Source organism: Natrix helvetica (assembly GCF_964273705.1).
Source record: "Natrix helvetica genome assembly, chromosome: 8".
In the NCBI taxonomy this organism is placed as follows: domain Eukaryota; kingdom Metazoa; phylum Chordata; class Lepidosauria; order Squamata; family Natricidae; genus Natrix; species Natrix helvetica.
This window is the reverse complement of record NC_138559.1, coordinates 23,540,979-23,554,057: the sequence shown is the minus strand read 5'-3', so window position 1 is coordinate 23,554,057 and position 13,079 is coordinate 23,540,979. Positions and strand designations below refer to the sequence as shown.

General features: G+C 42.8%; 1 long non-coding RNA gene across 1 annotated transcript; it reads left to right on the top strand.

Annotated features, from left to right (window-relative positions):
- The first annotated feature begins 75 nt into the window (after positions 1–75).
- On the top strand, positions 76–2,903 carry LOC309395955. The gene is made up of 2 exons (XR_014176010.1): positions 76–327; positions 2,012–2,903. It is a non-coding gene; the product is annotated as an uncharacterized lncRNA (long non-coding RNA).
- Positions 2,904–13,079: the final 10,176 nt, after the last annotated feature.

The following is a 13,079-nucleotide window of genomic DNA, read 5'->3' as shown; positions in this document are numbered from 1 at the left end:
TATCCTACTTCATACACAAACTGAAAGGCTAAGGAGGTATGTTGGGTTAAACTTCAGTTGACTATCTTGGTAGACTATCTTGGTAGACTATCTTCAGTTGACTATCTTGGGAATACAAGCATGGTTTCAGATGGAAGATTGGCTCCAGCCTCAGCCAATAGCTGTAGCCCTCAGAGAAATGAGAGTTTAGCAAAACTAGCATTTGGGGATTCATGGGAAAGCCTTGTGTGTGTGTGTGTGTGTGTGTGTGTGTGTGTGTGTCCCAGATACTATAAAAGTACTTCCTGCCAGACAGGAAATGAGACTGTCTGCTGGAGAGCATTGCTGGTGAGTTTTCTTTCTTTCTTTCTTTCTTTCTTTTTTTTGGTGTAGGTTGTGTTTGCAGAAGAAGAAAAAAACCTTTTTTGTAGGAAGATGCTTAATAGAACTGACAAGCATTAAGTAGAATACTAGGCTAAGGGTTATATCTTCCTCTGAAAAGATATTGATTGCAGCAGGGAAGTATGTAGCTATCAATAAAGGTTGCTCTTTTATAGCTTTATGGTATGTAAATTATGCCATTAGCTTGTACAGTCAATGGCAGCCATTCTATAAAACTAATTGCAAAGAAGGCAACTACATGGTGTGCCTATGTTCGACTTCAAGAAGCTGGGGTGTTAATACCAGGCAAGCAAATGTGCTGATACAGCTGCTTGGGGAAACTGAGGCCCATAATTCTTTTAGCTCTGTGTCTGAGTTCATGCATTCTACTAACTAAGCCATAATGTGGTTAAGCTTGCTTAGTGGGCTTGTCTGAACCCAGTTATGTTGGTTTATAAAATGTTCTATACAATAGATCCCTAGTGCCGTGTAACAGAGTGAGCTCCTGTTACTTGTCCCAGCTTCTGCCATCCTAGCAGTTCGAAAGCATGTAAAAATATAAGTAGAAAAATAGGAACCACCTTTGGTGGGAAGGTAACAATGCGCCTTTGGCATTCAGTCATGCCGGCCACATGACCATGGAGACGTCTTCGGACAGTGCTGGCTCTTTGGCTTAGAAACGGAGATGAGCACCAGCCCCTAGAGTCGGGAACGACTAGCACATATTGTGTGAAGGTGCACGGAACGCTGGTTCCTATTTTTCTACTTGCATTTTTTACATGCTTTCAAACTGCTAGGTTGGCAGAAGCTGGGACAGGTAACGGGAGCTCACTCTGTTACAAGGCGCTAGGGATTTGAACGGCCAAACTGCTGACCTTTCTGATCGATAAGCTCAACCTCTTAGCCACTGAGGCACCACGTCCCAATGTTGGCTTAAGCTGGGAGAAAACATATTTAAAACATCAGGAGGTACCTGATTATTTGCCCCTGGTGTATTAGGGGTATGCTGTTCAAAGTTTTTTTTTTTTTTAATCTAGCCATCTTGGAGGTCAGGAAACCTATTTTATCCTCTCTGTAACCTTGTGAACATATCTTAGGCATTCTCACAACATAGCTGCAGGGGTGACCTGATGTCACAAACACCAGTTTGTTGGGGGATATGAAATTGTTTGTTCCATCCATCCAAGCTTATTTTACTGGTATTTTTTTTCCTTTCTTCCTCCCCCTGAGAGAGAAATGCAGTTTGGATAAATTACTGGACTGCTTGCCTGTTATTTTCATTTTCTAAGATTGCCTGCTGGGGCTATGATGCTACAGGCAGATGCTTTCTTTCTTTCTTTCTTTCTTTCTTTCTTTCTTTCTTTCTTTCTTTCTTTCTTTCTTTCGACCGCTGTGTTTCTGGGAAGAAGAGATTAAGTGTCTGTTGTGTAGTTGATGCACCACAGGTGACTCTGGACCCATTTGTGTCCACCAACCAGTTTCCTGTTCCTGCATTATTGGCTGACGGCCCTCTGATCCAACATTAGTAAACCTATCACGCTTCCTCTTGAAATCTAATGCCTCTTTTTTTGCACCTAGTAGTTTCAATGAGCACATTTTTCATTACAGTCGTAATAAAATATCAATAACTCACTGTGGTGTTCTCATCCAGGTGATTTCTCGCTGCAACTTTGCTGCTGCTGCTTGCCATCTCCATAATAGATCAGTTCCTTGGCTTGTTGTGTCGCTGCCAATTGAGAGATGGGCAATAAGACGAGCAAGTGCGAGTACTCCAGCGTCCAAGAAGAAGCTTCTCAACCTGGTGATGCTCTTGAAGGCATCCCTGAAGTTCCTAATCCAGAAGGAGGAGAGCTGCATCCTACAGCTGAAGTTCCAGTTGAAATGCCCTACCTAGAATACGACTCCCCTGTGACCCAAGAAGAAAATGAAATAGCCGAGACGGGTGAGGAAGTCAACGTTCCACCTGAGGAGGATTTACCACCCAACGGACAGCCTCTACTTCCACCAGCCTCTGGAAATGACCCTAACTAACCTGCTCTAGATGGCTCTCCTGCCCCAGAAAGATATTAGATTTGCTAAAGAGTTCTTGAAATGACCTTTTCCGTGTTTATTTCAAACATGATATATTGAGCTTGACTTACTGATCAGGGACTCTTTCTCCTGCTCCACTGACTGCTAGAAATGACCCCCTAGGTTCTAGGGTGGATCAGTTTTTCATCTTGTGTTCCAGGAAGTCCTGAAATATATTCCCGGTGCAGTCGTAGGAGGCAAGTGAAGGGCTCCCGAAACACTGCAGTTGAACAGGACTGCTCTTAAATCTGCCTGTCATTCTGCAAAAAATGTAATTTATATATCCTTGACCTTGTCTCTGCTTTGCTGTTCTCAAGTTACCATTGGGCCTAAAACTCTGATACTCCGATGTATGACTACTTCAATAAGCATTCACATTTTTCTAATTATTTACGGAGAGGTTTGCTGCATTGTCTGTCTTGATGAAACGTTTTGTGGTTTGCTGCCAATAAAGTGTCATTTTGTAACTGCAACTTGCGAGGGGTTTTTTTTTTTTTTGTCTCCCTCAGCAAGAAACGTTCGTGTTATTTAAGATGCATGAAGACATTGCTTTCCCGCTCCCCCGCCCCTCATAGGTTTAGTAACACTTCACAACACAAAAAGGTGCTGATTCAAAAACTTGGTTCAGAAACTTTGTCTAACTCCCCCCCCCCCCAGCTACCTGAACAGAAGGTCTTTTAATAGTTACAACTGGCATTATAATAGAGAAGGCAGGGATAGAGGATGAGGGAAGGTAAATTGAAATATTAGAAAGCCAACACACAGACTAGATTGTTTTCTGAAAAATTGGTGTTTTGGGGAAACCAGGAAGAAAAATCTCAGAGGTTTTTCATAATTCTGCTCAGCTTTATCTATCTATCTATCTATCTATCTATCTATCTATCTATCTATCTATCTATCTATCTATCTATCTATCTATCTATCATCTATCATCTATCATCTATCATCTATCTATCTATCTATCTATCATCTATATCTATCTATTAATCTTATCTATCTATCATCTATCTATCATCTATCATCTATCTATCATCTATCTATCTATCTAAACGGCTCTGTGTGTGTGTGTGTGTGTGTGTGTGTGTGTGTGTGTGTGTGTGTACCAGCATAACTCTGGAATGCCTTGAGCAATTTCAACCAAACTTGGTACTCAGATTACTTACCCTTTGGACACAAATATTGTGGGGGTAAGACACCCCTAGCACCCCTTGGGGGGGTATTCTACTAAGATATAGCCTGTTGTGCCTTACAATGGCTTCTACCGTACTGCCGTAAAATGGCTTCTACTGTGCAGCGCAATGGAGTTGCCATGGCAACGGCTTCACAGTACTCCACAAGAGGGCTCCCTCTGATAAGGGGGAAAATCCAACATTAGAAATTAAGGTGGTATCACTTTCCTTGATGCTTCTGGGGTCACAGGGAAAACATAACTGTCACTGAAATCAGGGCTTTTCCTGTCTAATACAGGATTAGGATAAATAAATATGCAGGGCAACGCCAGGTTATCAGCTAGTGCTGAAAAAAAACACATGGTCGTTTGAACAACAAGCTGCAAACAACATAATATGTCCAACTCCTTTTAGCCATATTAAACAATAAAAGCAGATTGATTAAATTATACTGGCAATGTTCCCTTCATTTATAGGCAGCCACACTGGTAAGCAGTTTTGCTAAATATTCTCTAGGGAAAGGGGTTAAATCTGTCTAGATTTTGGGGTGTCTAACCTGAGCAAACTGAAGACTCATGGACTTCCACTCCCAGAATTCCCCAGCCATGCATGTAAATAGAATTACAGAGTTGAAAGGGACCTTGGAAGTCTTCTGGTCCAACCCCCTGCTTAGGCAGGAAACTCTACACCACTTCAGCTCTACACCAAATTGTTATCCAACATCTTCTTAAAACCTTCCAGTGTTGGAGCATTCACAACTTCTGGAGAAAAGTTGTTCCACTGATTAATTGTTCTAACTGTCAGGAAATTCTTCCTTAGTTCTAGGTTAATGGAATGGAAGGGAAGGGAAGAGAAGAGTTGGAAGGGACCTTGGAGGTCTACTAGTCCAACCCCCTGTTTAGGCAGGAAACCCTACACCTTTTCAGAGAAATGGATATCCAACATCTTCTTAAAACCTTCCAGTGTTGGAGCATTCACAACTTCTGGAGAAAAGTTGTTCCACTGATTAATTGTTCTAACTGTCAGGAAATTCTTCCTTAGTTCTAGGTTAATGGAATGGAAGGGAAGGGAAGGGAAGAGTTGGAAGGGACCTTGGAGGTCTACTAGTCCAACCCCCTGTTTAGGCAGGAAACCCTACACCTTTTCAGAGAAATGGATATCCAACATCTTCTTAAAAACATCCAGTGTTGGAGCATTCACAACTTCTGGAAGCAAGTTTTTTTTTTCCATTGATTAATTGTTCTAACTTGAAGTTGAAGTCCGCAAGTCTTAAAGTTGCCAAGATTGGACGCTCCTACTCTAGAGGTTTCTGCGGCCTTATCAGAGGACACCTGCGTGCAAAGAAAATCATCTGCAAGAAATATAAAAGCCAAGGCATTCATCTCGTTATTTGCTGAGGCAAAGGAGGGAGGGAAGCAAAACGCTTCTTAATTAGACAGAACATGATCGTTCATAATCAGGGTAGCTGGAGGAATTCTATTCCCCTATTAGATTAAAACCTCTGTCAGTGTGTAATGGTTGAGGCAACTGCAAACATGCTGGGACATTTAAAAACATATTTTTAATTGTCCTCCCGAGCACATTCTCCCCAGCAATTAAGGCCATCTCTGACCTCGTTGAAACCGGTACAGTAGGATGCGTAGAACAGCAATGAGTTGACAACTTCCAAATTCTCCCTTGCTGCTCCTCCTGCACTTCTTTGAATCTACGGTTTTTAAATTAAGGTCAACTCGAGTGAGATGTCCCTAAAGTCCACTTTGGTCAAGGGGAGTAAAACCCATTCTTGGGCATCATGTTTCTTTCCTTTTCTTTCCTTTTTTTTTTTTTTTTTTTGTCTTTTCTTCCTACTGGTTTCTTGAGGCTTCTGAACCGACCAAGCATTTTACACATAATCAAATCAAAGAAGCAAATTAAGTTTCCTTGGAAGCACGTGGGGGAAAACAAGCCAGCCAAATATCTCGGGGCCTATCTTCACTTTTACCATTTCCAATTGCTCATTTGCATGTCTCAGATGAACTGAAATTAATTCTGCAGGATGAGATGAACAATGGAAATCTTGAGCTGGCAATTACGACCCTTGTGTTCTAAACAGCAAACTCTGAAATCAACCCTTTATGAGAGGCTGGGGGATGGAGGGAGGGATGGAGGGATGGAGTGCTGGATGGAGTGAGTGCCTTCAAGTCAGCGTCTGGACTTTCTTTGTTTTTCCTTGAAGATGTTTCGCTTCCCATCCAAGAAGTTTCTTCAGTTCAGACCGAATGGTGGGGATTGGAAGGATTTATATATGTGGCAGGTGGACCAAGACAGCCATAGAATGGATCCGACATGATAAAAAGCATCCACGAAAGAGACCTAAAACAAGATGGATTGACAACATCACCAAGTATTGTGGGTCCAATTGGCAAAAGAAAGTTCTGGATCATATAGGTTGGAAACATGTGGAAGAAGCCTTCATCCTGCTGTGGATAGACAATGGCTAGAATAGAATAGAATAGAATAGAATAGAATAGAATAGAATAGAATAGCAGAGTTGTAAGGGACCTTGAAGGTCTTCTAGTCCAACCCCCTGCTTAGGCAAGAAACCCTACACCACTTCGGACAAATGGATATCCAACATCTTCTTAAAAACCTCCAGAGTTGGAGCATTCACAGCTTCTGGAGGCAACTTGTTCCATTGATTAATTGTTCTAACTGTCAGGAAACTTCTCCTCAGTTCTAAGTTGCTTCTCTCCTTGATTAGTTTCCACCCATTGCTTCTTGTTCTGCCTTCAGGTGCTTTGGAGAATAGCTTGACTCTCTCTTCTTTGGGGCAGCCCCTGAGATATCGGAACACTGCTATCTTGTCACCCAGAGTCCTTCTTTCCATTAAACTAGACATACCCTGTTCCTGCAACCGTTCTTCATATGTTTTAGCCTCCTATCCCCTAATCCTCTTTCTTGCTCTTCTCTGCACTCTTTCTAGAGTCTCCACATCTTTTGTACATCGTGGCGACCAAAACTTAATGCAGTAAATGACTATGATGATATAGTCATGACTTCAGGGATATAAATCCTTCCATTCCCCACCATTCGGTCAGAACTGAAGAAGCTTCTTGGATGAGAAGCGAAATTGTCTTCAAGGTAAACAAGAAAGCCCAGCTGCCTTTTGAAAAAGCACCTTTGGGAAAACCATGACCTGGATAACTGGGAATCTCCATACATACTTCCTGGATTTCTTCTTGGTGCAGTAACACATAATTGGATTTTAAGTTGGGAATTCCTCTTGGGTTGCTCAGGATTTCCTTCCGAAGTAAACACAGGGTAGGGACAGGTTACTAGACGGTTGCTTCACAAGATTGATGTACACAGAGACCGGTACCGTGCTGTAGTTACTGGGTGAAGTCCCACCAATTTGTAAGTCTGCAACTAAGACTTAGTTGCAAAGGAAGGACATTTGAAGAAGTCTATGGAGCAGCCTCCTGCGTAAGTTGTGTATGTTGCAAAGTGTCTTGGGAAACAACACAGTGTGACATAGGATTGTGTCAAAAGAAATAAATATACAGAGGAAAACAGACCCAGCGACAGATGGTGATTTGATCATTTGTTTATGTTTCCACATCATATAAACTCAGCAGTTACTTATTAATTCCGATGGTGCCAGGGATGTGTTTTCTAAAACAAACCATGGGGGGAATTTCTTCCTTTGTCCCCCAATATTGGGTCACATAGAAATTGAAACTTTTGCTGGCTAGTGTCAGGCCTGGGACCATCTTTTGCATTGGGCCTTCCGGCCTGCCACAATTAATGCTGTGGGAAAACGGGAGGGGGAATTGTAGGGAGTATGGGAGATATATAGTCAAAATAACATTCCTTTCTCAGAGAGTCAAGGACGTCTTGCCCTACACCTGGAGGGGTATACTGGGTGGCATCTCCAGTTGGGATGGTGCCTGCTTGGGCACCAGATGTGCCACCACTTAATAAATTTGAGGAATCCTTTGTCTCGAACTCTGATTTAATTTTGCATGCTATTTGGACCCCTGACATTATGCTTGCCATTTTAATGATAGCACCCAGTGGTGGTATTCAACCAGTTCGGACCAGTTCAGGCAAACCAATTGTGGCGACCCGGTAGTAAAATTATGTTAAACCCACCTTAAAAACCATATCATCAGGTGGGTTTTTTAAAATACATATTATTAAAAGTTTTTCAAAGAACATAAAAAACACACACCAATGAAGAGGAGAAGCAAGGAGCGAAGAAAGGAAAAAAGCAAAAGTGTAGAAAGAAAGAATAGAAAGCAGCTTCTGATGTCCTGTGTGGCAAATAAAGGCACAATTTGCAAACTCATCTCTTGCACTAGAATTACAAAAAAGCTGGGTTTCCCCCCCCCCCTATTATCCAGTTTTTTTCTTAATTAGGATAACCACAAACGATAAGTGATTTTTTTTCCCCCTGTTTCATGGTAAAGGTCTGTCAGTCAGCCACAAATGTAATCCCTGATCAAAAATTAATTTAGCCATCTCTGCAAGTGCCATCAGCTCCACCAACCGTTTCTCCCTTGTGGGTAGAGGCCTTAACCTAATTTCCAATTTTAGGAAGCTTGACCTTCTTGCTGAACTTATTAAATAACATTTTTAAAAAAAAAAAACTCATTGATTTAGCAGACCTAAACTTTGAAAGTAATCTTTCTATAGGAAACACTTAAGGTTCTTGATATGTAAACCTATGATCGCTTTAATAATATATGCCTGGCTTGTGGGAGATAAATTAAGGGAGGTCGTAACTCATTTTGAACTAATTTCTCCCTGGAAACTCTCTTATCTTGACGGATAAAGAGACTGGAACATATCTTATATATGGGAGCTGTGTTTCATAAGAGCCTGTTTGATTGGTTTTCCTTTGAAGTCTTGATCTCGGGAGCTCCTTGAACAATGTTGAACGGAATGGTGAGACTCATAATAAAAAATCAAGGCAATTCAATTTTCCTCTAACAAGAACAGCCAACTGAACTCCTTAACCTCTGTCAACAGAGGGGATGACGGCTACAATCCTGAACGGAATTAAGCAGCTATAAACTTCTTGGCTCGAAGTGGGACCGTGAGGAGGACGAGGTTTTTCAGAGAGGCTCCAGGTTAGAGTAGAATAAACAAAGTAAGGGACCTTGGAGGTCTTCTAGTCCAACCGCCTGCTTAGGCAGGAAACCTTTGTCGGGACCAAGACTTTGCTTCTTGCTTTCTAAGGAAGCCTGGGTCAGAACAGCCACTTGTTGGAATGACCTTGGTTCCCACAAGAAAACGTTATATTTTGACAGCAAAGCCGAGCTATCGAATTCCCCGCTCCCTTTTCCCCCCTCTGCCTTCTGGCAACCATGAAGCTTTAAAGATGGCCTCAGCCAAGTTCGCTTCAGGGTTGACAAAGTCAACTAATTTTCTATTTTATCTGATATTGGGGTAACCTAATCTGATTTTGGCCCAGCGTGTTATCCACTATACCTGATGTGAGTATGGCATGTGATAACTATGGCATGACTAACAAACCATGCTTAAATCCAATCAAAATTGTGTGCAGACCAAGGTTTGAATTACGCACTTAAGAGTGGTTCAGGAGTATCATTTTGCTGATAGCAATAGAAACTTTCTAGGTATTTTTTTCTTTAAAGAAATACCAACATTTCACTCAGATCTACTTAAGGAAGAAAGGTTTTGTCATGGTTACAGGGCTGAAGAAGTTTCTCAGCTGCATGGACGCACGAAACGGAGCAAAGCAATGCCTCGAAGCCATTCCAAAAGGTGCCAATTGCTCGGTGATAAAATCAGCCTAACAATGTCAGGATCCATGCTTTCAAAAGCAACAGAACTGAAAGACAAATTAGAAATTGGACAGGTAGAAATCCATGGCGCATCTCTACTAGAGAAAGGGAGCTTTTTCTCTACAATCATTATAACGGTTTCCCTTTTAAGAGAAGCAAATTATTGACTCGTCTTCTGCGGCTTGGAAGAGACGTGCAGCCAAAGGAGATCAACGGCACCACGATTTTCACAGTCATCCAGGACAATGGATCTATGGCAGTTAGTTCCCAGTTTACCGGGGAGTTTAAAGATTATTTAGAAGCCAGAACAAATTGCTGTGGAGAGGCAAGTTAATAGGTAAAAGTAAAGATTCCCCTCGTACATACGCGCTAGTCGTTCCCGACTCTAGGGGGTGGTGCTCATCTCCATTTCAAAGCCGAAGAGCCAGCACTGTCCAAAGATGTCTCCGTGGTCATGTGGCCAGCATGACTAAATGCCGAAGGCGCATGGAACACTGTTACCTTCCCACCAAAGGTGGTTCCTATTTTTCTACTTGCATTTTTACATGCTTTCGAACTGCTAGGTTGGCAGAAGCTGGGACAAGTAATGGGAGCTTACTCCACTACGCAGCACTAGGGATTCAAACCGCCGAACTGCCGACCTTTCTGATCATCTTAGCCACTGAGCCACCGTGTCCCCGAAGCAGTTAATAGCCTGGCTTTAATCTTGAATCAACCTGCAGCTTGCTTAATTGTGGTTAATCAAATCATCCAGTAGCGACTGGGTTTGTACCATGAACAAAGCCATAAATTGTGGTTTATAAATCAGAAGGGGAAGCCTAATAAATGATGCTAGGCTACATTGTGGTTTTGGCTCAAGAGTAGCGTATGACTCAGAGAACAACACATCAAAAATATGCTATGTCTTGCTGAAAATAAGTAGTCTTGCTTTTAGATTTTCTAATCTCCCAAGCATCAGTCAAAGCCAGTATTTCAATATTTTTGGTTTCTAAGCCTTTCTTGAGAGCTGTCTCCTTCCTTCCTTCCTTCCTTCCTTCCTTCCTTCCTTCCTTCCTTCCTTCCTTCCTTCCTTCCTTCCTTCTTTCCCAGTGGTTAGAATGCAAAATTGCTAGCTAACTCTGCCCTCAGCCAGCAGTTTGATCCTGACCAGCTGAAGGTTGACTCAAGGTTGACGCAGCCTTCCATCCTTCCGAGGTGGGTAAAATGAGGACCCACATTGTTTGGAGACAAATAATGTTTACTGACTTTGTAAACCGCTTAGAGAGGGCTGTAAAGTACTGTGAAGCGGTATATAAGTCTAAGTGCTATTGCTAGCTTCCTTCCCTCCTCTACCAGATTTTGTCTGAACTTGCATTTAACACATCATCCATACGTCCTATTTTTTCCTCCTTTGCAAGTCCTATTAACATCTGGGGGAAAACATTTCTTAGAATTGTTCCTTATCTGTATCTGGAAACTAATGGAGGCCACCCTACCTTCTTTCCTTAATTTCAAGATTACATTTCGTCTATCAATTCTGATTATTCTAGTACTTTCCTGGAAGGTGAGTGGTAATAAATTCTCATTTTTCTTACTCTTTCCCAGTGCTGCATATTCCAGGCCTAGTTTCGTTGGTTCAAATAAATTATCATCGATAATTATCATCGAATCGACCCTGTTTTCTGAATTGTTCTTGTCTTCTGGCAGTTCTGCGCATGCGGGCACTGGGAACAGGCTCCCTTGTTCTTCTGCCTCGCTGATGTCAGACTCCAGAGGCTCCGGAGGCAGCACGTAACTCCCAGATGGCCTTGGCCCCCTCTATGCCTCCGACGCAGAGCCCTCGTCCGAGCCTTCCCCAGATTCCAGGACTGGCCCACGTGCCTCCCCAACCTCCTCCCTGTCTGACTCGGCAGGCTACCGGCAGACCACAACAAGGATACTCATGTGCTGATTTCTCATTTCCCCCGGTAGGTCCATTTTTCAGAATTAATCCAGTATGCCAGAAAAAGCTTCCAAACCAATTAACCTTACTCTGCCATTTATCAAAGGCTGCATAAATCACGACGGCTGAATCAAGTCCAATGGAGCTGGCGCTACCTAGAAAAGTGATCGTCTAATAGAAAGGGGAAATAACACATCTCGGGTGGAACAAACATATCGGAAGTTGGGAAAGATTTCGAGTGTGTCCGTTGCCTTTTACTTAATGAGAGACTGTAAGAAATGGTACGGGACTTGTGGCTCGGTGGCTAAGACACTGAGCTTGTCGATCAGAAAGGTCGGCAGTTTGGCGGTTCGAATCTCTAGCGCCGCGTAATGGAGTGAACTCCATTACTTTTCCCAGCTTCTACCAACAGAGCAGTTTGAAAGCATGTAAAAATGCAAGTAGAAAAATAGGGACCAACTTTGGTGGGAAGGGAACAGCGTTCTGTGCACCTTTGGCGTTGAGTCATGCCGGCCACATGACCACGGAGACGTCTTCGGACAGCGCTGGCTCTTTGGCTTTGAAATGGAGATGAGCACCGCCCCCTAGAGTTGGGAATGATTAGCACGCATGTGTGAGGGGAACCTTTACCTTTAAGGAGGTTCAACAGAAGCAAACTAACAATATACTGGCTTACTCTAAGTTTGGAAGGAGGGACTTCAAGTGCAGCTTCACCCTTTTTTCAACAATAAAGGAGAATATTTGTAGCTCAGGGTTAGGAGAGGTGCAGAGGCCTAAAGGTGGAGCTCTCACTTCACAATCAGGAAGCTGCACGTTCGATCATAGGTAGAGGCAGATGTTTCTGTCTCTGGCCACGTTGAGTAATATATCTGTTGAACAAAACTCCACACTGGTGACAGGAAGGGCATCTGGCCATTAAAACACCGCTAGCTCCATTCAGTTGCCCAGACTCCACCCCGCAAGAGATTATGGGGTCATTAAATGAAGATGACGATTCGTAGCTCAGGGTTGAAATGAGGGATCCTTGGTGCTCCTTTGGCTTGGTGGTTTCCTTGCAGATGGTTCGTTATCCAAACTAGGTGACCTCATCTGATGCCGTTTATCTGTGCATGCTTGTTTAATGTGACGCCGTTTGTGATAGGCCTGGAAAATATTTCTCTATCATCAGTTGAGTCAAGAAACACTTAGCATGCTGTTGATAAATGGTTCTTAAATCTAAATGTGCCGTTATGGCATAACATTTTTCTCCGCAGTCACTAAAACATTCCTTTGGAAGCTTGCAACGTCAGTTCTCACCACTTCTGCCTCGCACGTCCAACAATGTAGCCGGAGAACAATCGTGAATGCTAAAACGTAACGTATTAGAATGTAGAGACATGCATTTTGAGAACAAGCTAGCGAAAGCAAGAAACTGCCTGCCTGCAGGGCTTAAGTAAAACATGCTTTAAGCCACCACGAAGTAAGTCTAGAAATCGCTACACTGAGTCGCAGGTTGCAAAAGCTGGGTTCGTGCAGGCTGTTAGAGCCCCCCCCCCAAAAAAATCGAACCTTGCTTTGGCTTAACATGTTTTGCAGATTTAAACACAGTTGTTAAAGCTGGCATTTCAAACTGCCTAGAATTGTGTGGTTCCCCCCCCCCCCATAATAGCTTTTCTTTCCTTCTGAAAAGCTGTTGAACACACCCCCTTGAATGCATTCGAAGTTAAAGTGAGGTGATATTAACTTATACAGTTCTTGCAACTCGAGAAAGTCCTTGAATAACGAGCTTCC